The following is an 18,226-nucleotide window of genomic DNA, read 5'->3' as shown; positions in this document are numbered from 1 at the left end:
GTTGTGCATAGCCCTGCTACATAAACTAATACATTATCTAAACTAATAGCCTAATAAATACAAAAAAATGACTGTGGTTATTACGTCATGATTTCATCATAATTCAGTCGGTAATATTTTGTCAAACAGTTCAGTTTTCTTGGTCTTGTATCTTTCAGCGAGGATTTATAGCATCTGTTGACCATTTTTGTTGCGATACCTGTATGAATACTGCAATGGAGAATGCAGAACGAGCCTCCGTAGTTTCATAATCTCCATCTTCCTCTTCATCATCACCCCAACCTGCTACACCAACACCAGTTGCTTCGCTGAGGAGGCTATTATACGATTCTGTTGCCAGAGCAACGCGCTCTCTCCCTCCCTCTCTCCCATCTTTTCACATGCATTCTGTGGGTCCGCTCTTTTCGACCCTATCGCGAGACTGCGCAGTCCCTTCATACATGCGAACGACCTCTCTGATCCTATCGCGAGGTTTTGGAGCTTTGAGAAGTTGAGGGAGGCGGTGACCTCATCGTCGTCTCGAGGCGGAGCAAACCGCTGCAACTTTGGATGAACTTCTGATTTGAACAAACCGAGAGGCGGTCGGCGGAGTGAGCACGGACAACAACAGACACAAAGGTGAAGAGGTTTTCTGCCACGAACTCTTTACACCCGGTTCGTTTTATCTTTACCGGCGGTGACGGGTGGTGTTCGCCGGTGACTGGAAAGGGGGGAGCGTTATTTTTCTTCTTCGAAAACGCCGACAAGGTGGAAATTGATAAAGGTGAGTGCGCTCTACTCCTCCGTTGGGCTTCACATTAACACACAAGCGATATCAACACCGTTAGTTTTCGGTTAACAGCCAATTTGAATGCTTTATACTCTACCTTTGTTTTACTCTGCTTAAACATGCCTTTGTATTGTCATTTAAATCAATTTAGGTGGCGCTTCAGCTCGAAAACTACACTAAAAGTTTAGCTAGCAGTCGGTTGGTGTTAGTAATGGTACTGTGTGATGTCACGGCTGACAAACTGCCTTATATCTCGCTTCTATCTAATTTATTTTCTTACTTCTACGAGACATTCTGTCTCAATGAACATGGTTTTTCAACCACCACTTATTCACATTTCCACCACGGTAGCCTCCTTAGAAGATAACACAGTTTTAAAATTAGACAACGATTCACAGTGGTTTTCTTGAAGAAACAGGAAAGCCAACTATCAGATAAAGGTAATGGTTGTTTGGCTTAGACCCTGCGTGGCTGGTGTAGCATTGAGATGACTATAGCTGCAGTCTGTTTCGTGGGTTTCCTGTCATTCTCAAGCCTGCTGCTGACCACCTTTTATTTGTAAAGGATGGCACAGCCACATTAACAATTTCTGTAATGCATACTTTTTATTGCTTGGGCGTTTGCACACCTTTATAAGCTCTGTTAGGCTTGGATTCACATGGAGATTAGTTGATTTTTGCAGGAAAAGTTCAGGTTTTTGTCTTTTGCTTCAATGTTTTTGATCCTAAATAATGCATGAATAGAGAGATGCATAGGATCTTGCATGAAATCACATATCAACTTAAAGCATCATTTCTGCTCAGAGCTCTGTCAGAACCAGCCCTATTAATCAAAATGGCCGTCCCTGTAGTCTTGTCAGATTTGAGAAGTGATGTAACTGCTTCACTTAAGTGATGCAGGTGCCATGAAGGCTTTGATCACCAAAGATTGAAGTCTTGGAAACAAGCTTTAATTCTTACAAAAGTTTGCGTATGCGAAAGTTGTTGGTTGTCTGAGTTCTCCCCTGACCTTAATGACACACTGTGAGGGGTTTTTATTGCAAGTGGACCCCCTGTAGACCCCCTGTCTTCTATTATTGCTGCTATCTCAACCTGTGGAGTCTGTCCTCAGGCTATAAGCCTCAACCCCCCAGGGAACTTGCACACACACAAAACATCTTGCTTCTTCCTTTGACAAGTCCTAAATAGTCATGTCAAAGAGATCCCATTTCTATACATCTGCTGCCCTGGGTAGGTCACATTTTCAACTTGTATCACAACAGCAGCTTTAGAGATATATTCCCTCGATTGCTTTGTCCGCTTTGATTTCGCTATTGCAACTGTGGTGGTGTCAAAGCCCCCAAAACTCTCACATATCTATTAGCCGCGTAATATCTCATGTCACACAGCCCTCCCTCGAATGCCAAGGCTGAGCAGATTTGGAGGCTGCGTTGCATTTACAATATTAAGCAGGCTATTGAAATCGAGTGTGTGTAGGTGGAGGCGCACATGTTCTGTATCACATGGAGGTGCTGAATTAAAAGGGAGGTTGGAGAAAGGGAAAGAGAGAATAAAAACGCCAGGGTTGCTGATGGACAGCTGTAAGAAAATCAAAGGACTTGCGGAATGGAGGGCACCTGAAGCATCGTTCCAAGGTTTCTGGATCAAGGCAAAGTCATTGGTTTCTTTCTCTGTTGTAAGAATTATTAAGAGGGTTTATCAAGATACAGCTGATGGTGACAACTTTGGTCTATGCATTAAACAAACACCAGTAAGAATGGAAGAAAATAAATGTATCCAAGCAGTAGCAATATCTGTTTTTACTTGAGCTGGGACTGTCAGACATCATTTAAAGGTCCTTTGAGGATTTTTTTAAAATGGTTATGAAACAGGCTGTTAAATACTAATGCCTCTGTATGAACTACTGTAGCAAACCAGATCATCAGCTAGAGGACTGATTATTTTTATACAGCTCTTTTACATGACTATCATTCTTGCTGCAGGGGTAGGTGTCAGGTGAAATGATTAACAGCACGCTGCACAAACTGCCCTGTTTAAAAGAGCTCAGTCATTTTCAGATTCATGCAAGATATTCGATGTAAAACTGGATGAGATTTGTTGTCAGAAAACTCTACTAATTCATAAAAAGGACAAGGTTAGAGCAGTGATAAATAAGTTTGCTTTTCCCACAAGGGTTTCCAAATTCAACTCAGCCCGAAAGTCCTTCATCCATCCATCCATTTTCTACACCGCTTATCCCGTTCAGGGTCATAGGGGACTGGAGCCTTTCCCAGCTGCCACTGGGTGAGAGGCAGGATACACCCTGGACTGGTTGCCAATCCCAGGGCTCCAAAAGTCCTTCACACGAGTTTAAAACAGAACCGAATTGAGCTTTTTTAATGTGACATCAGCAAACTGCATGAGTTCAGTGTAGGGTTGTCATGATACCAGCATTTTGAATAAATTTGATTTGATTCTATTGAATATCAAATGATATTGATAACTGTTTTAACACCAAAACAACAAAAATAGTCCTAGTCAGCCAATATTTGGTAATTTCCTGTTTACAATCCCAGAAGCTTTAATCAAATCAAGCCAAACTGTGCAAAATTTGGTGATTTTTTTTTTTTTTTTTTGCTTTGGGCTGTTGTGTGTTTTTTGTTCAGTGTAGACAGTATTTATGAGTTTGAATGTAATTGTTGCTGGATTCATTTCTCTCTTAAGCACTAGTCCATTAACCCTTTACCTACTGAGCCGGCGTTGACGCTGTGTTTTATATGTCTGGAGTATTATCACCGTAACTCTGTCAAAGTTTGTCTGATCAGAAAAATTCCAACGGTGTTGGAAAGCTGAAAATTGTGGGCATGCATACATATATGGTTCATTATGGTACTCGCAACCATATGGCGTGGGCATTCATAGCAACATCCCATAGCAAAACACCAGAAGTATCGCAAGATCGCTACACGGATTCTCAACACTTTAACTCCTCGAAAGTTTGCTCAATCTAAAAATTCCAGCGCCGACAGAGAGCAGAGAATCTGTGCTTTCCAGCAATATATGATGTGTGGTATATATATATTACGGTAATGTCGAACAGCACTGTGAAAACGGCAGCTTTGGCAGAAGACAAGTGAGAAAGGAGAATGAAGGAAGAGAGTAAAAGGAGAGCGAGCTAGAGTGGTGTTTTGTTTTCAAAAAATAGCGTCAGTGGCATTTGTGCGTGTTTGTTATGTGCAATAACAATATGTTACTTGAGAATGTTGAGAATGCATTTTTCCACCTTTATTTGCACTAATTTTCACCTATGTATATAGTTAACTTTTGCACTGTGTTTTGCACATCCAGAGTCCTAGACTCAAAAAATGACAGGATTGTTCTAAACATGTATAGGTTCACATTTCAAATGTCAAATCAAAACTTCATGAGCAATAACAAAATTTCTTCTCATAAAAGCCATGAAAAACAAATCCATTTGTGTGTCTTTCTTCTTTTAAACTGCAGACAATTCCATATAATGTGCAATAATTATTAACCAGATGTTGAAAAGTCAAGTTCAGGTACTCCTGGGAAAGGGGACCAAAGCTCTCAGACTTAGGGCATTTCCTGACTCTTTTACAGCCATAATAACAAAATATGTCAAAATCGCCATTTTTAGACTCAGTAGGTAAAGGGTTAAAGTAGGGATGCATATTGAAATTTTGATTGCCGTTTTCAAGTGCTTGGAAATAGTGGGAAACCAGTGGCAAAGAAAAAATCCTAGCAAATTGGCAATATTAAAAAAATAATGATTGGGATTGGGATCAAAATATTAGATTTTTGCCAATATTCCTATTTGCCAATATTTCCAAACTCATTTTTGCCAATTCTGATATATACAGACCTTTTTTGATTGAAAACAACACAGACTATCTCCGTTGCAAAGAGAGGCTGAGTCGAGCTGAGCTGAAGAGGGGAGCAGGGAAATAGACAGTGTGGTAGTTGGTTTATATCTGGGGTTAATTAAACATGTTCAGGGCTCACGATCGGTCTTCTTGGTGCCTTAGGCCAGGGTTTTCAACCTTTTCAGCCTGTGACCCTCAAAATAAAGATGCCACAGACTGGGGACCCCCACTGTACCTGAAGGTGGATCTACACGGCCATGGACTTTCAAGATAGTCATCTGCAGACAAGGTCACCTGTAAGGGGGGTAAATGGGAGTGCTTTCTGGTGCCGGCCAAACTTTGGGGCCCATGGAGGTCAGCAAAATCATGATCCATTATAAAGTTAAGTTGTGATAACCATAATTTATATCTAACCTTATAAAATAACCACTCTTGTCAAAGAAATAAATATCTTTTTAATCATTTGTGTAGAAAAAAGCCTTCTTAAAAATGTGAATCCCCTTTGTTGGGAAAAAAAAGAATTCAAATGGGTTAAAAATTGCTAAAATGGCTTAAAGATGGCAAAAAAAAGTGGGAAAAGTGGTGAAATTTGATTTTAAAAGAAGCAGAATGGGGGTAGAAATGGCAACAATTACATAAATATGGCAAAAAAATCAATGGCAAAAATGGGTTAAAGGGGGAAAAAATTGGCATAAATAGTGGTAAAAAGGAGTTCAAAAATGGCTGAAATGGCTTTAAATTGGCAAAATGTGGGAATTTGGTGAAAAAATTGAACTGAAAAATTGATGGAAACTGGCAAAAAAGGGTTAACTAAGAAAGAGAAAATAGGCAGATATTTGCAGAAATTGGTTAAACTTGCAAAAATTGGCATATCAGATAGTGAAATGTGGCTAAAATGGGAAACAGTGGGGGTAAAAAGGGGTTAATAGTGGCAATAATGGGTCAACAGAGGCAACATTAATCTAAAGTGGCAAGAATTTGTTTAAAAGTGGCAAAAACGTGGTAGAAAGAGTTTAAAATTGACAAAAATATGTTATAAATGGCAAAAATGTGTGAAAATTGATGATAATGGGTTAAAATTGGTGTAAAGTGGCAACATATTCTGAGTTTTTTTTAGGGAATCTGGTGACCCCCTCTCAGTGTCTCGGGACCTCCAATGGGGTCCCGACCCCAAGGTTGAGAACCCCTGCCTTAGGCAACCACCTATACCTGATGTAGAGTTGTGTATTTTAGCTTTATTTAGTGCCAAAAGATTATTTAAACTGCCGGCATGTTTGGCTGATATATTGGCTGTAAAGATACTCATATGAACTTCTTAAGCCAATATCTGCTGATACCAATATCATGCCAATAATCTCATCTTTTATCACATTTTAAGCTGCAATAAACTCTAAAAAAAACAAGATTGCTTGTAGTAGATAAGATGTGATGAAAAGAGAACAAATGTATAAAATGTGTCAGATTGTTCAGTCAGTACAACAATAGACAGAGATCCTGCAGGGATAGTAGTCTATAGCTTTATCACAATGGTATCGGATTACTACTCTGTAATCTCAGTATCAAAATCTGAATTTGAAAGAATGTCTTTCAGTTGGTGCCTGCTCATAACATACTATGGTTTAAATGTGTATTAGATGCACTCTGATTGCAATGTGGTCACTCTTTCTAAAATCCTCTCATGTGCAGTCTAGGCCTGTCTGGAACAGGCAAGGTTTTTGGCAGTGCACACACAGAGAGAAATCTGGCAAGTGCAAAGTCAGTAAAAGGAGGACATTTCAATCCCATAGCAGGCTAGCTTGCACTTTCACTGTGGATATATGGAATGCTAAGTGCTAAGGAGCTGAAAGTGTGGTCTTACCTGTTAATGGCCTTGCACATTAGCCTCACTGTGACCCCTTTATTCCTTACCCAGCTACTTTCTTGCGTCTTTCCCCCTTTCTCCTCTTCTGTCTTACTTCTTTTGCTGCTTTTTCACTCTCAACCTCCCACGGCTCCCTCCCACTGTCACTGACAGTTCCTTTTCCTCTCGTCTTGCTTCCTTCCTGTTGTGGGAAGCTTGCCAGGAGGACTCTGACATTCTCATCATTTCTGTCCACATCCCTCACCTTATCTTTCCTTCCCCATTTCCCCCTCCCTCTCTATAGTCTCATTTTTTTCAGTGTTTCTGTCTCCTTCCCTTTCTTCTGTCTCTCTGCATGTACAAGATTGGAATGTGAGTTCCCCCTGTTTAAGGTCTCAGGGTGGGCTGTGCTTTCAGAAATAGAAGAGCAAGAAGTACTTGTTAACAGTGAGTAGATCACACTGAAGGACAAAATGATTTAATGAAACTTCAAGGTCTCGGTAGATGACGGTTTCCTTAAAGGCAAATTCAGAGGTGGCTATCTCACTCACATTTTGTGCAGGTTATTTCCGTAATCTAAATATGCTCAAATAAATGTGCCTATTTCAAGAGCATTTATTTGGATTCATCATTTCCAACTGTAATTGCATCAGCAGGCTTACTCCAGGATGACTCCAGGATGTTACACTAGCTAATTAGTGCTGCCCATTATAAGCATAATTCACACTGCAAACACAATGTGGTATTTTTGTCAGGTCTGACAGTACAGAAAATACAACAAAAATATTGTCTGATGATGTAGCCTGGAGGGAAAGCTCTGGCACTGTGAATGTACTCATGCCCCTCTCTGGAAACTAACTGGTGTTTGTTTATTCAATAAGGTTATGTTAAAGTCAGTGAAAGCCAGAGGAAATGCACACCTGTTACTTCAAGCTGGAACTTGCAGACAGACATCACAATTAATAATTATAATGCCACACTTTTAGCTCTGATATGAAGTTTCATTTACAGTTATGCATTTACTTTGGTAAGCATTTAAATATGCTTTATCGACTGTTACATTTCAAATCATTGCCAGATGTTTGGTTCCTTTTATACTGTGAATACATTTTATAGTGAAAATATTACTGTTCTCTCAAAATGATGCATTTTACATCACCTAGACATCACATCAAATCTGAGTGACTGATTTTGACTATAATTTTTGTCAACTGTGAACAGCACAAGGACACTATTAAAGAAGCTAAAGTCAGAGAAGTATGAGCCAGAACTTAGCTTGGTAATGCCACATAAAATCCCTCCCCTTATACTGCTGTCAGGATGAAAAGCATAAACAGTTTTTTAGGTTTACATGTGTTTGGTCCAATCATGCTGCTGTTTGGGAGGTGAAAGAAAAGGAGTTAATCATTTTTTTAGCATGTGAGTGCTAATTAGCTAACACTGGCTAGTTGATGTTACTTAAAAATAGTATAGCTACAGTCAGCATTACACCCTAATTTGAGGCAGGGTGTCCAATGGGGAAAAAGAAATGTTCATATCTGTGGATACCTTTATCAAACAGACTGTGCACCCATTATAAGCAATCTTGTAAGAATACAGTTTGATTGTTGTCCATGTGTAATTAAAGACTGGACAGTGACAAAGTAGAGTAGCTGTAAAATCCACCAAAGCTTTGGATAAAAGTTTAAAAAATTACTTACTGTTTAGAGATATTAGCTATTTTTTTAACCTTGCAAAGCAGACGGATACGCCCGTTTCCGTGTTTCTTACTGGCGAATCCGTCTTGTAAAGCTCCATCTTGGGCCCGGTTAGAAAGTGACAGGACCAGTCAGCGTTGAGGGGCAGTACTTTCATGTCATGTACTGACATGTCTACAGCCGCCATGGTTTGCTTTATGCAGTTCTGTATGGAGTTTACTCCTTCAGTATGGGCACACCTTGTTAGTGGCTATGTCACTTGTTTTGTTGCACTGATTGGCGCGTAAAGATGTGACAGAACGTTCACCCAATCATCCTCTGAGTTTTTTTCAAACTGTCTGCCTTTTCCCAATCGCTGTCTATGAGTGAAACAAATCCATCTAGCTGGCCAGGTTACTATTTTTTAGCATAGAGCTGCAAAACTGAGAGGTGATGTGTGAATCTGAAATTAAGGTTTTTGATGGAAACACATATTTGACCTTTAAATCCCTGAATGGTTTTCATTTTGGCCGTGCATCAGTATTTCAAACAACCACCTGTGTTGAATGATTATACAGCCAGATGAACTTGAAATTATTATTTTCATTCAACAGATGGTTTAACATGTCTTGCTCTTTTACCAACATTTCAAAGTCCAGAAAGTATTTTTAATTTTTTTCTCCCTTAAGAGTTAAGCACAGTGCTTCAAGAAATCCGAGGCCTGTGTGCTCCGACACATTTGAAGTGCAAGCCAGCGTATTGTTTTTGCTTAACAAACAGCCCTTGCGGTGTTTTCTCTGATATGTGAAATTGCATATCTCTTTGATCCATCCTTTTGCAGCGGATGAATTGGCATCCCTGTTGAGGCTTTCAGTCGGCTATATTGGGACCTTTTGTGTCAGCCAGAGAAGGAAAAAGGGGCACTAGAAGAAGTGGTTAAATTTAGACATTGCCCCTGAGGTGAGGGGACTCAAAAGCTAAAAATTCCCCTCTGCACCCCCTTCAAGTTTGCTGAAGTAGCTTCTTAATTAGGACTGCAATTGGGGATTATAGCACATGAAAGCAGCAAGGATTACAACCCCCTCTCTCCCCTTTCTCTTCAGATTTAGTTGTGACAGATGAGCAAAAATCTGTAAAAACACGATGAAACAATGACTAGGCAAGCTAATCCATGCAGAAGTAAATAGAGGGAACATACTGTACAGATGGAGAGCTCTGAGAGAAATAGAGGGAGAACAGCCTAGATATAATGAGAATGGAAAAAAAAGCTTTATGCTGTCTGCATTAGCAAAGATTCAGAACTCTTACAATTGTACAAGCCTGAGAGAAACATTAACCCCTCATTACATCTGTATTCTAAACCTAAATTTTAACGTCAGGATGAAAATACTTTATAGTAACTTTGCCAACTGCGTAAAGTAGATACTGATGTTTTTTTCATCACTACTTTTTTGTGTAAGGCTCCCACTATGCCAAAATACACCCTCATGTTTGACCATGAAAACAGATCAGAGTTTTTCTAACAGGTGACATGTTGAACAGTGTGAAATGGCTTCTTTGATTCAGTATTTTCTGGCATTAAATTGATTGGACACAACAAATAAACATATACTATTCACATCAGTTCATGCCACATTATTTGCCGATAGCTGATGTTTATCAGCAGGGCTGATATTGGCTAATATTGATGCTTAGGATGGCTCAAACTGTACAAACTGAGCTAGATTTTGGCCTGACTGTATTGTTGCCGCTCTAATATGAGCATGAGGAACAACAAATGCTATTGTAATAATCAACAATGTGTCCAAGGCGCCCGGCGACCTCGATTCATTAAGACTAGCATGTCAGAATTTTTCTTTCATAATCCATATACACACGTGGACAAAATTGTTGGTACTCCTCTGTTAATGAAAGAAAAACCCACAATGGTCACAGAAATAACTTGAATCTGACAAAAGTGATAATAAATAAAAATTCAATGAAAATTAACCAATGAAAATCAGACATTGCTTTTGAACTGTGGTTCAACAGAATTATTTTAAAAAACAAACTCATGAAACAGGCCTGGACAAAAATGATGGTACCCCTAGAAAAGATTGAAAATAATGTGACCATAGGGACAAATTCAACCAAGGTGTGTCCTCTAATTCGCATCACAGGTGTCTACAAACTTGCAATCAGTCAGTCGGCCTATTTAAAGGGTGACAAGTAGTCACTGTGCTGTTCGGTGACATGGTGTGTACCACACTAAACATGGACCAGAGGAAATGAAGGAGAGAGTTGTCTCAGGAGATTAGAAAGAAGATGATAGACAAGCATGTTAAAGGTAAAGGCTGTAAGACCATCTCCAAGCAGCTTGATGTTCCTGTGACTATAGTTGCACATATTATTAAGAAATTTAAGATCCACAGGACTGTAGCCAACCTCCCTGGACGTGGCCGCAGGAGGAAAATTGATGACAAATCGAAGAGACGGATAATACGAATGGTAACAAAAGAGCACAGAACAACCTCGAAAGACATTAAAGGTGAACTCCAAGGTCAAGGTACATCAGTGTCAGATCGCACCATCCGTCACTGTTTGAGCCAAAGTGGACTTCATGGGAGACGACCAAGGAGGACCTCTGTTGAAAACAAATCATCAAAAAGCGAGAGTGGAATTTGCCAAACTGCATGTTGACAAGCCACAAAGCTTCTGGGAGAATGTCCTATGGACAGACCAGACAAAACTGGAACGTTTTGGCAAGGCACATCAGCTCTATGTTCACAGACGCAAAAATAAAGCATACCAAGAAAAGAACACTGTCCCTACTGTGAAACATGGAGGAGGCTCTGTTATGTTCCGGGGCTGCTTTGCTGCATCTGGCACAGGGTGTCTTGAATCTGTGCAGGGTACAATGAAATCTCTAGACTATCAAGGTATTCTAGAGAGAAATGTGCTGCTCAGTTTCAGAAAGCTTGGTCTCAGTCGCAGGTCATGGGTCTTGCAACAGGATAATGACCCAAAACACACAGCTAAAAGCGTCTGAAGAAGGCACCCTTCAAACCTGAGACAACTGGAGCAGTTTGCTCATGAGGAGTGGGCCAAAATACCTGCTGATAGGTGCAGAAGTCTCATTGAAAGTTACAGAAATCGTTTGATCGCAGTGATTGCCTCAAAAGGTTGTGCAGCAAGATATTAAGGGTACCATCATTTTTGTCCAGGCCTGTTTCATGAGTTTGTTTTTTAAAATAATTCTGTTGAACCACAGTTCAAAAGCAATGTCTGATTTTCATTGGTTAATTTTCATTGAATTTTTATTTATTATCACTTTTGTCAGATTCAAGTTATTTCTGTGACCATTGTGGGTTTTTCTTTCATTAACAGAGGGGTACCAACAATTTTGTCCACATGTGTATTTGACACCCTGACCACCCTGATGTCAACAAAGTGTAACTCGCTGCCTACCATTAGAATTACATTTGCTTCCAGTCTATGTATCATATAAATATCCATGCAAAAAATTCCTCTTAAACATAAGTGACTTAAGGTTAAGGTAACTGTAATTGTTTTAGAGTTGTAGCAATAGTTGTGCAAATTGCAATGGCACACCTTAAGCGCCTTGCCACACCATTTGAGAACCACTGAGCTAAGCAAATGTGCTAGTTTTCATTACATGTTATTAAATTCATACTTCAGGTACTGTCTGAAGAAATGCCAGTCCTATTGTCCTCCTCTTGATACATTTGGTTAAGTCAGTTATTTTTTCTTGTTTGTTGTTTTCTTCTTTTCAGAGCCCAAGATTCCTAGCATCACACAGAGCACTTCAGTTGTTGCCGTTATTGTCAATCTTGATTTCCTCCCTGGTGACTTGTGGACTTGCACACAGTTTCAGAGACAGTTGTGATGACAGTGTACGATGACTGATCGGGATCACACCAGTAGTGTTGCTAGTGCATCAATAAAAACAAGACAGGATTTTGTTGTATAGTCTGACTTGGTGCCATCATGAAACACAGAAGTAATAGTGTACTCTGAGCTGGCCTTAACTGATGCATCAGTGCAACCTTGAATGGCTTTCATAAACCTCATTAACATCATTTAATTGATTCAGAACAAACCATTGTTCAACAGAAATATGAATGTTTCAACCTAACATAGTGCATTCATTCTGCTTCTAATGACTGAAATGCAGTGTGAGCCTGACATATATAACTCTGCATATGCATCAAAGGATAAGTGCATATGACAAATGTGGAAAGACTTTGCTATGAATTAATTGCATGTTAAAGGCCAGACCACTGCTTTACAGTGGGGCTGAGGGACATGGCCTAATTATAAAATATCTCTTTTTTTCATATTAAACCTGATTTTATGATGTCAGTTGATTTTCTTCCCTGCTTAATATTTAAAAAATGAATAATTGGTTGGCAGATAACACTGAGCAGGCTGCTCAGATATAGTCTGAGGAAAACGCAATTTAGTCAGAGAATCGCCACAGCTCTTCGCTGCACACCTGCTCAGATGCATGTGTGTGTTCATGAGTGTGAAAAGAAGGGAGAGGAAAAGGGAGCCGATGAACAATTGATCCAAATGTTTCTCACTCTGACATGGTGTTTCTTACCAGTTTGCCTGTGCTCAGCTGGGCAAGGCGTGACAGGAGCGGTTGAGAAAGTACGTTAGAACATCTGGACTTTTGAGTATTCAAAGTTTGGATTTTTCACAGAAATCAATAAAATTGACATATCGCCAAGGCGTACTTCACAATGGTTGAGTTGACGATCACAAATCACAGGTATCACCCTGCACCCTTATGCTCTTCATTATCCCATTATAAATTATGGTGCAACTTAAATTGTCATGTTGACATTTGAGTTGTGTTGATTGGTCATTCATAAACATGAACAACACTGTCCAAACTGAATGTGATGCAAGGAAGAACAGCAACAAATCAAAAAAATATATATTATTTTATTTTTGAATGTCATCGTTGTGTGATGTGGCACATTTCAAAATAATTCCTGAGTAAATCAAATGCTATTTTCAACACCGCTTGAGTTAGATCGTAGTAAAGAATACACCTAAAACATGGTTGATTTTGAGCTCAGATATTTAACAAGCCTTAGCATGGGATCACAGTGTATGCAGGCAAAAGGTGCCAGATTGGTTGCCTTCAAGACCCTCAGTTCAGTCCAGCTGCCGTCTTTGGACCAAGTTTTAGAACAGCAGCATTCAGCTCTCCTTGCTTAGTTTATGCCCACCCGCTTTTTGAGACCAAAATTGTGCCAAACAGCTCCACAATACGAGTTGCCATCCGACTACAGTGCTGGTGTGCATCCAGGTAGAAAACATTAACCACCAGAGCTACAGCCCTGGCTAGTGGTTGGTGGTCGATGATAGAAATAAGTTAAAAATCAAAAATTACAACAATGTGGCTACTGGCTGGAGCAATCACATTAATGATCTGGATGAGTCTGGTTAAAGTGAATTTTCCATCACTGTCTAACTGACAAAACTTGAGGCGATTCAGGGATTTAATTGTGATCTATTATTCATACTTAAGTGAACTTCATAAAGAGATGACTAAAACAAGGAATTTGTCTGGTTTAAGCCTTTAACTGTGGTTTAAATGTGTTTCTTAACTGGGTTTGTGTGTGAAATGGATGACTTTCTCAATCAGCATCTCCTCAGCTCCTCCTCTCCTAAACTCGATGACGGCATCATAAGAATGCGAGTGTGCGTTGGGAACTGTTAATCTAATCCCCAAACATGTATGGGAGCATAGCCGACATTCCCACCAACTGCCTTGCCATCTGTTTTCAAGCAGACAGAGCTCTCAAATGCCTGTCTTACTGGATGACTAAAAGGATGTCACCACTGTTGGCTGCCTGAACCTGTATCACTAATAGAAGTGCTTCTCTGACCCTGCTGGATTTGTTAATTGCTGCTGTCTCTCCTGTGCCATTCTGGGGAAAATAAGTGCGAGTGTGTGAAGCTTCAACCTTAAATTTATGCAAGCTGTTTGACAGAAAATTGCATAGCTATTTCAACACTCAACTTATGATTTGGAAGCAGATTGAATTTCCTGGAAAAAGTTGGTTATTAAGGAGAAAGAGAGCTGTCTTAAATTAATACTTCATGCTTTTAGCAAATTCTGAAGACAGGCTTATCATGGTATTTTTAAAATGTTGATGTCCTTCATAGCCCAGGTTTTAATTAAGATGTCATTAGATAAAGTCTGGGGAATATGTGTGATTTAAGAGCAATTCAGTCTCTTCTTTTTGCCTTTAGATTTGCCGTTCTTTTAACTTTTGATTCTCATAAAATATGTTAACCGAGGGCATGAGCAAGTCCAACACAAAATATTTATTTTGTTGGGTTTTGTATATGACATTTTTTTTTTCTCAGTAAAATGAGGACAGTTTGAAAAATTGACAGTTTATAAAAATCAGTCACATGTTAGGCATGTTGGAGGCTGTTAGAGTATTAACTTCCAAAACTGCCACAAAAAGAACCGTTCTAGGAATGCGAGCTCATCATGTGCCTATTCAAAGTCATATTTTCTATTAAGCTAACTAATTGCTGGGGTTGTGTGACAGTAATACTTAATTCTAAGGCTGAGCAATGATATCTCATATCTCAATTTCATCATCAACGCTGCTAGGACACACTGTTGAAAAAATGTTCTTATGAGATATCATGTCTCAGTTCTGTTTTTCCCTTTGACATTGTCCTTACAACCTATGAGCAGTGCACTGCAAAACAGCAAGATGTGACACACCGTTTTACCCTGATGACAACCCAGTACCCAGTTCCATTTTCTTTATTTGCTTGCTTAGATAGACAAGGAAGTTTGACAAGGTACCAGAAGTACAGGGAGATTTCTTTTTTTTTTTTTTTTTTTCTACTTTAGTTGACAGCTTGATAGCTTGTTTTAAAAAGTGGAGGTTACGGTCATAGAGCTGTGTGAAATGGCATAAAATATAAATTGCTGTATTATTATTATTTTTTCCCAGTCCCTCTATGTTCACTTCTTTGTAACAGCTCCTGCAGTTTTAAGTGTCATGTAGAGGTTTGTTAAGCTGCGACCACATTCCCTGATTTTGGTGCTCACAATAAAAGCATCCAATCACAATACTAAAATAGAATTGATTATGAAGAACTTAAAAGAGAGAGCATGTTGTCACCTTAACTTACCTTTAGCAGAGATACTGGTGAGAATGCTGCTTCAGACCTCATTTGGCTAAGCGTCCAATTATATTGCATTTAACCGATTAGTCTAGAGGAGAAGATACTTGGAAACAGTCCAATTCATCTCAGGGTTATTGTGTGAGCAGGTATGATGTGAGGCTGATATGCTATGTAGAGCGTGGATAACATTAGCAGCTAGCTCCACTCCCTTGTCCCTCTATATAGATTAATATCGTGCTTTGATATGTGGCCTGTTTTCACTTGAATTGTTGTACCTCAACAGCCTACCTATCACTTTATTTTCCTTTTCTAGTTCAAAAAACCTGTCAATGCCACGCTGGTCTATGACATGCTATCCACTAGGGGTGGGAATCACTAGAGGCCCCATTATACTTATGCCACAATTCAATATTGCTATTTTAAACATTTTGCGATACCATATATTGTGATATATTGCTATCTATACCATATTTTAACTGTTTAGCTAATTTAGCATTAGCCTTACCTTCATTTTTATCTACTACCGCAGTATTTTATTTTATGCAGCACTCCTTGCAATGTTGTGGTTGCCCTGCTTACATTCCTCATGTCCTGTCCTTGGTGCTTCCATACTGGTTGTACTAAAATACTAAATTGCTGTATGACTGTCACCTCTGCCAACGTTGCTGGACAAAGGGTGTAAAAGCATCATCAAGTAGACAGAAAAGCAACTGATGAGATTTATCCAATATCATAGACTGTTCATATTAGCAATTAATTTGGAAAAAATGGATTCTTGGCGGAAGATTCACTACGATACATCGCCGCACAAAATAAGGCGATACTATGCTGAATTGATTTTTCCCTCACCCCTACTATCCACTGAGCTCGTCACGTGTCTGTCTGGTGAAGTGTTGGGGGAATGCTCTGACAGGAAGGCAGCAATTAACTGAAGCTACAGTGGCTATTAGTGGTGGGAGGCTTCATTTAAGTTTTGAAAGAGCATTTGAGGATTTCAGGTCTGTGTTTATTAAAACTGACAGGAAATTAATTTAATTGACTTGTAAATCTTGCGTCAGCTAATATGATATACAAATTTAACTACGAGCATCCCTACAGTCATCAGGTAAAACACACCTTATAACAGTTTTTGAAGCCGTTATAAAACAATCCATTGCAGCTCAAAGCTTGACAGAGACTGACAGAGATACCCCACAAAACTTCTAGAGGAGAGAACACACTTACCTGATTGCTTTGCTGCATGTTACTTACACTGTCACAAGTCAGTCCTATAGGGCAACTGTAAGACTGGGCTAAAATCTCGGTTTGCTGCTAAAAGTTTAAAACAACAATTGGATTACACTGAAACTGTTGATACCATTACAGTAATGTCAAATCTGACTGAATAATGTGCAAAATCCTGATAAACTGATTGGTAAATATAAAAACCATATTTTTTTCTGTCTTGAAGTAATACCTCTCAGACCTCTGCTGTGTATTGTAACCTACTTTGTGGAGACTTAAGTGAAGGAAATATTTAGTCACTTTACTTTTTGCAAAATTGTGTTTTTTTTCTTCCACTTTTGCTTTCTGGTATGATTAGTTTTGTTACTATGAATATTGGGAGACATTCTGAGTTTTTCATCATTTTTGTCATCATTTTTTGTAGGCATAATTAGTTAATTTTGTTTTGGAGAGGCATTTTGCTCCAAATTTTTCAGTAACCATTAAATAAGACAGCCAGCAGTCAGACCCTCTTGACTCTCTTCAAAGCTTTTTTCACAATACATCAAAGCTGTGTTTGTGCAGTTATATGTTAAAAGGACACTCATACTCAACAAGCGTTCTAGTGAGTAGCTTCCCCCTTACACAGAACATCCTGGGAAAGTGGTTACTAATCATGAAATTTAATGATGCAGAACAATCCAGTTAGAAATGAACATGGTTTACTTTTAGCACCCATATCCTCCAGGAACATTTGACCCTTTCCCATGGGACTGTAAGGCATTCAAGCATTTGACTGCATGAGAGGCCCTTTAACACCTGAATTACTCATGGACCTTTCTATTACATAATGTCCACTGTTCATATTTTATAACACTAATATTCCTTCTCTCTGCATGTGCTGTAGACTTTTACTATATCTCTGATGGATGTTTTGACTATACAGTCCAACTAGAGAATGGACTGCAGTCTACATATCACTGAAAATGGAGTAGGGCTGTAAAAAAGTCACATTCTTGCTTCAGGCATACACACGGTCTTTTGCATTCAGAACATGCTGCATTTTTGTGTTCACTACAACAGTCCTAGTTGTTAAAGCAATAAGATTTGTTAAGCAAACCCAAACACAAATTTAATTCATTAAATTAGCCATAGAGTAGCCTAGCCCGTGTGCACTTCCTCAAAAATGTAAGAATGAGTCAAAATGACTTCAGTGAGACTTCAAGCCCTGTGATTGGTCCGCTGGTTGATACTGGTGGCTTCTTGTCTCTGAGTACTGTTCACCAGCATATTTTTTGTGCTCTAGTGAGAGATAAATGACTGTTGATGTTGCTACAACTAGTCAAATCTATGTGCCGACTTCTAAAAAGGTTAGAAATGCAAGAGTGTGCAGGGAGTGCAGAAGAAAAGAGAGCAAAATTTTGCCCCATCCTTAGCTAATTCAGCAGCCATACTTTGTATCTCCTCCAATTTCTCCTCTCTTTTCTTTATGCAGTAACTGCAGAGTAATCAACTGCTGCTCAAGATATATCAGCTCCTAGTAAGATTTAAACCTCCAATTTCCACATACAACAGCTGTGACAATCTACCAGCAAATCATACTGCAGGGTAAAATCGCCCCCTCTCTAGTCAATTAGAGTAGTTCCACTGCCTGCGTTCTAGCGCCACTCAGCCCCGCTTTGTTGGAAATATGCTGCAGGTCTTTT

General features: G+C 39.3%; 1 protein-coding gene across 6 annotated transcripts in view; it reads left to right on the top strand.

The window, feature by feature from the left end:
* Positions 1-583: 583 nt before the first annotated feature.
* sipa1l1 (signal-induced proliferation-associated 1 like 1) overlaps positions 584-18,226 on the top strand; it is a 150,641-nt gene continuing 132,998 nt past the window's right edge. For all 6 annotated transcript variants that reach the window (XM_041805723.1, XM_041805726.1, XM_041805725.1 and 3 more), the window contains exon 1: positions 584-763. The gene's annotated coding sequence lies outside the window, so the exon portion shown is untranslated. The remainder of the gene's footprint in view (positions 764-18,226) is intronic.

The sequence above is a fragment of the Cheilinus undulatus genome, linkage group 14 (genome assembly GCF_018320785.1).
Source record: "Cheilinus undulatus linkage group 14, ASM1832078v1, whole genome shotgun sequence".
NCBI lineage: Eukaryota > Metazoa > Chordata > Actinopteri > Labriformes > Labridae > Cheilinus > Cheilinus undulatus.
This window is presented reverse-complemented; position numbering and strand designations above follow the sequence as displayed.